This window comes from Macaca fascicularis, chromosome 1, assembly GCF_037993035.2.
Source record: "Macaca fascicularis isolate 582-1 chromosome 1, T2T-MFA8v1.1".
NCBI classification, from domain to species: Eukaryota; Metazoa; Chordata; class Mammalia; order Primates; family Cercopithecidae; genus Macaca; species Macaca fascicularis.
Window position 1 is genome coordinate 139876836 of NC_088375.1, and position 5688 is coordinate 139882523.

Below are 5688 nucleotides of genomic sequence, written 5' to 3' on the forward strand. Positions count from 1 at the left end.
ATTTGGATGAATGCTAATGAATGAAATAAGTACTTACTTTTAGCCATTCAAGGATTTCAGAGATTTTCCATAGAGAACTGATTATCAGGGTATCTGGTGAGGGCACCCATTCCAGTCAAAAGGAAAGTGGGGGGCTCACATGAAGTCAGCAGTGGTATTTTTGCGCTGTGTCCATTAGAGTCTTATCTGATGTCAGAAGCCACTCCATGTTTCTCACACAGAGTGGATTTGTTACACGGAATTGGTTACAAAAGCCATGGAAGAGCTGAGAAACCAGAAAGGGCACAGGAGGCAGTCTCAAGAGGAACAAGAGCTGACACCTGCTACCATCCCCAGGGACAGGGGACAACAGGAAGAGGTGGTGCTACCAGATCCCAGGTGGAGGGCTGCCCAGCTGGGTCCAAGAAAGAGGCACAGCCAGCAATGGACACGCTGACCAGCACAGGACCTGAGAGTGGGGAGAAATGCCCAGGCATCTCCCTTTCTCTTGCCCTCCAGGCTTCTGACAGCTCCTCCCAATGACTGAACTTACCTGAGGCTGGAGGGAAGAGGAGCCTGGGAAGTGGACTTCCCTGACATATAGGGCTGGACAGAAAGAGGTCAGTTATGAATCTAAGGGCGAACAGGTGAATAACTGGCACTATGCTGAAATCAACAATGTAGCGGAGAATCGGTTGCAAATATGGCAAAAGGTGGGGCGGGGCGGGGAAAGAAGGATTGGAGGTATTGCCGGAGGCCACTGATCAAGGATGAGTAGGTAATATGCAAGAACTTTCTCTGCTCATCCCTGGCAAAAAGGATGTTCTCCTCAACACATTATCAAATATATTAAAGCATTTTTAAGAAAGTGAGAAAGAGGGCCCTAAAGATGGGCTAAAATCCAGGAAATGTAAATTCCAAGGAAGTATCAAAGAATAATGAATGCATGTTCAATTTGCAAAATAAAAGATAACTATAGAACTAACTTCTTGTAGTTATAACTCATTTTAATAAAGCTATTTGAGAAAAGACAGAGCTTGACAACTGTCTGAAGAGAAGCAGCCAAACCAGAAGAGAGTCAGCCCCAGGCTCCGGGATGGCCATGGGCTGGAAGGCTGAACCTCTCGGCCTCTATGCGTCTGGGTCCAGGACTGCAGAGGGCACTGCTCATGCTGCAGCTATGTGAGGCCCTTATGTCCCCGGGGTAAGTGATCATCTGTCTCTTCATTCATTCCACAGAAAGTCATTGAACCCCTGCAATGTGTCAGGCAGTATTCTAACTAAGCACTGCAGAGAACAAAACAGACAAATAATGGGAATTCCTCTGCCCCTGGTGTGAGCCAGAGCACTGTAGTCCACCCCATCCGGAGAAGGAGGGAGAAAGCGGGTGTCCTGGCAGGGTATTATCAGAAAGGATCCTCAACCCTTCCCTCTGTCGTTATTCCTAGTTCTGGTAGACACATTTATGGCAGTAAAACATGTAATAAGGACATATCTGCTTTATTAATAGACATAAGACTATAAAGAACAACTATATTTTGCCCCAGATTCTAATTTATTCAGCTCAATTCAACAAGCACCTATTATGTGTCAATTCCATGCCTATTACTGGAACCAGAGATGAACATTTTCTTCAAAAGCATTCCCTTCAAAAGCATTGCCCTCCACATAGCAGCAGCAGTAAATCCAAGCAACTTCAAACTCAGAAATTGTTTCAGGGACCCGCATGCTTCATAGGTTCACACAGAGGGTGAAGAGTAGTTTCCCTACCAGGGCAAAGCGGTGATGATACTGTTCGGAACAATGTGAAGCTGATCCGAGCCAGCTTGGGAGCCTCCAGCCAGTACTTCTGAGGGCTGATGCTCAGCCATGGAAAGCCTTTACAGTTTATCCTCCAACCTACCCGAACAGCCAGGCAGATACAAGGCAGACCCCTGAGCAGCTCTGCAGGATTGGAGAATGTTCTTCCAGCTTCTTGGCCGGGGGGCTTCACAGCCCATCCATCCCTCCCCATCTGGAAGGGGGCAGGGAGTGGAAAAAACATATTTTATTTACTTCTAAGTCTGATTTTTCTCCTCTTAGATTAATGCTTTTCAAAAAGTGCCTAGGTAAGTAAACTAATTCAATGGTATAACTTACTTTCTGGTTGATTAATACTTAGGAAAAAAATACATCTGAATAAATTTCTTGCATAGCAAACTTTTCTTTAAAAACGGGTTTATCTGGTTGATAAGGAAAAAGAAGACTGTCTTTGTTTTTCAAGATATTCATTTCTTTCCGGCAATACGCTCAGAATTGCATTCCTGGGATGATATTGTTGTATCTTAAGAGTGCAGATATGTTTCTGTTTCATAAGAGGAAAAAAATCATGTCCAAACCTGGACATCCTTGGTGTCAAATCTCTGCTTCTTGGAATACTAAATTTTTAAACATAAGCAAGGACTTAGGTAGCCAAGTGTCTCCGTTTACTCAGCCACAGGATGTTGGGTCTCATGTGGCAATTTGTGCAGACCTCTCTATCTGTTTGTGTTTTCAAGAAAGGACAAAGTCTGCTGGAGTCTTGCTGAGACATTCCCACCCTCCATCCCCAGCGGGGCTTGCAGCCTGGGGCTCAGCAGGGCTGTTGGGCAGCCACCCTTCCACCCCCTCAGGTCTTGTTCATTCCAGCCTCCTCACCCACCGCACCCCAGAGTTTCCTGCTGCCTCACTCTGAGTGAATTTACACAGAAAAAAACAAATTCTACCTGGATCTGATCTTCAGTAGCATTTTGATCATTACACTAATCTGAAGTTTTTATTCCTTTCAACACCTAAAGACATCAGTGAAGTTTTAGGCTTTGTTTACAAGATGAAACACTGTCATTATTGTCATTGGCTTGAGCAGCCAAGTCAAAACATTACCCATCAATGAAACAACTGTCCAGGGCGTGAACTTGAGGGCTGGGTGGATGTGGGGTTTGCCTGATTATTTGACTGGTTTCATTAAGCTAGATCAGTTTAACAGGTGTGGGAGGGGCAGATCAACTTAAGGGACTGTTCTTCCTCCTCAGAGTTAATCAAAAGATTTTACATCAACATTAACACCTTGGGAAGGAATGAAGTAAACTGCTAAAAAAAAGCTAAATTCACCCTTGAAGAGAATTGACAGTAAGAGAAAAAACAAAAGTGAACAGAGAGGCATCCAAATATTCGGGGAATGCAAATGAGAAAACGACTCTCAAATTTTCTTTGAAGCCATACATCCATTTTGTGTGGGTGTAAAAGGCACTTTTTCCCCAGTTTTCAGTCTGAGTCATTGTTTTAATATATAATAATTCATGTTAGCCAGGTGAATTGAAAGAGAAAATAATTCAAACCCAGAATTGTCGACTCTTTTCTCAGGCCCCTGCAGCACTCTTGTTCTGCCTGTGTCATGGACCTGGCACTGTGTCGTCTTGTAGTGCGGATTTCTGCCTTCCCCTCCCTAGGTCCCCTCTAGGGCAAGAGGAACAGCTTGTTCTTCTGACGCCGTCACAGAATCTCACTCTGTGCCGACGTAGAGTGAGTGCTGGGTAGGGTGCGCTCACCGGCTGGGTCGTCGTCAAGTGCACACACTCTGGAGCCAAACAACCTGCTTTGGGCCCCAGCTCTACCACACCCCAATGTGTGATCTTGAGCAAATTACATTAGCCACTTTTAGCCCCAGCTTTCTCAAGGGTAAAATGGGGAAGGTTATGGCGTCTGCTTCCCAGGGTTTTCACGAGCAGTAAATTAGAGAAGCCTAGTGCATGACAAGCACTCAAAATATTCAGGATGTTATCAGTGACTAAACAATAATACCCTAGGTAGAATACTCATCAATGCTGGTAAAACAATGGTTTCTTTGTGAAGTGTTCAGGCAAAGGGAAATCTACTCATTGAGGCAGGTGCTTAGGGAAGGTGGGAGGATTAGAAAGTGGGTGCTGAGGGAAACCACCAATACTTGTCCATTATCATCAAGAAGGCTTTGAAGAATCGAGAGGTCAGAAGCTATTAGTTGAAGGGGAAATTCAGTGAGTTTGTCTGGGGGAAAATTCAGTGAGTTTGTCTGGGGGGATATTATAGGCGATAGAAGAATCCCAGAAAATTGCTTCGTGCCTTACTCTCTCACCTGTCCCTATTTAGTTGTCTCCTCCCCGAAGCCCTTCCCAGAACAGCACATGCCTGCTGAGTACGGAAAGTGATGAACGCTGATAGCAGGTGCAGAGCCTGTCATGCAACCCATTTTCACCCAGTCATCTCCTTTGGGCATCACCTACCCTGTCTGGGTGTGTGATTGCCCTACCCGTGTGCCTGGTGAGATTATCCACCCCTGAGAGCTGAGCATTCACTGGGTGCCAACTGTATGGCCGAGTCTTAGTAATGATGGACAGTGCTAAGACTGCAGTAACCATAATTACTGCATGTGTCAATGCTGAACTAAAGCAAACAGACCCACAAGCAAATGGCCTCTAATATCTGAGTCAATTCCTGTGAAAAGAAACAATCAGTCTGGTTTTGGTGTTAAACTCTCACAACCAGTTTATATCTGGAAATACTGGATGCTTTGAACGTCAGTTTGGAAAGTAGGTTCACAGAAACTATGAACTACAATTATTAGAAGCAGATAAATGTCAATTAAAACTTTAAAATAAAATTAGAAATAGTAATTATTCAATATAACTGGCATAGGTCAGCTATGATAATCAACTCTGGCCCAAATGTTCAAGTCTTTAAGTAGCAAATCATAAAATATGAGATCCAGACCACAGGCCCATTGCCCCATTTTTACAGATAGTACAGCTAAACCCCAGGAAAAACAAATGGCTAGACACATATGGGCAGCATGCATGCACATTTTCTTCCCTTCGTGGAAGGCGTGTGTGCCACTTTTCCATGCTTATATTTCATTTTAAGACGTCAGCTATTTCACATGGCCCCAAACCTCAGTGTGCTTTGCTCCTGGATTAACTGAACCATTTAACTAAAGGCTTAACTTGTTCCTAATCTTCTCTTTGAAATGCTGACTGGAGAATATTTATTTAGTGCTCTGCCCAACAGGTCACGAGCACATAAGAAAGCCAAGAGCCAGCATGCACACTTCTCAAGCAACAAAAAAGGCCTGGATCAGATATCTGGGGATCAGATTTTCAGGAGGCCCACATTGGATACAGCATACAAAAGGCAGAGACCAAAGCAGGGCCAGACATCAGATACTATCAAGAAAGAATGCAGCAGCTGGAGCTGAAACTGCAATGAAGGAAGAAGTTCTCTTTGGTAATTTAGAGTGGGTGGAATTCTCTGTGAAACAGAACCACAGAGATAGCAGCTCTGGCACACCTATTGTTATTGTAACTCATCCCTGTATGAGACTGTGAGAAACCATTCCTACCCCACTCAGCTAAAAAGTAGCTGGGACTCAGAATCTATTGGTATTGCTTGTTATCACTGGGGTAATATCTCCAGTTACAGCATGACCTTTCTGCCCTATAAAGACAGAGGCAAAATGACTTTCTCACGTATGGGTCCAAAGCTCTCCTTTACCATTCGTGGGATATTCGCAGAGAGCTGGTGGGTGTTTGTGGTTCATGCCTACACAATCAATTCCAAACCCTCTTCATTATAAAAATAAAATTATCTCCACCTTCCCCAACAGCTCCCTAACACACACACACACACCACACACACACACACACACAAGCACCGTCTCAA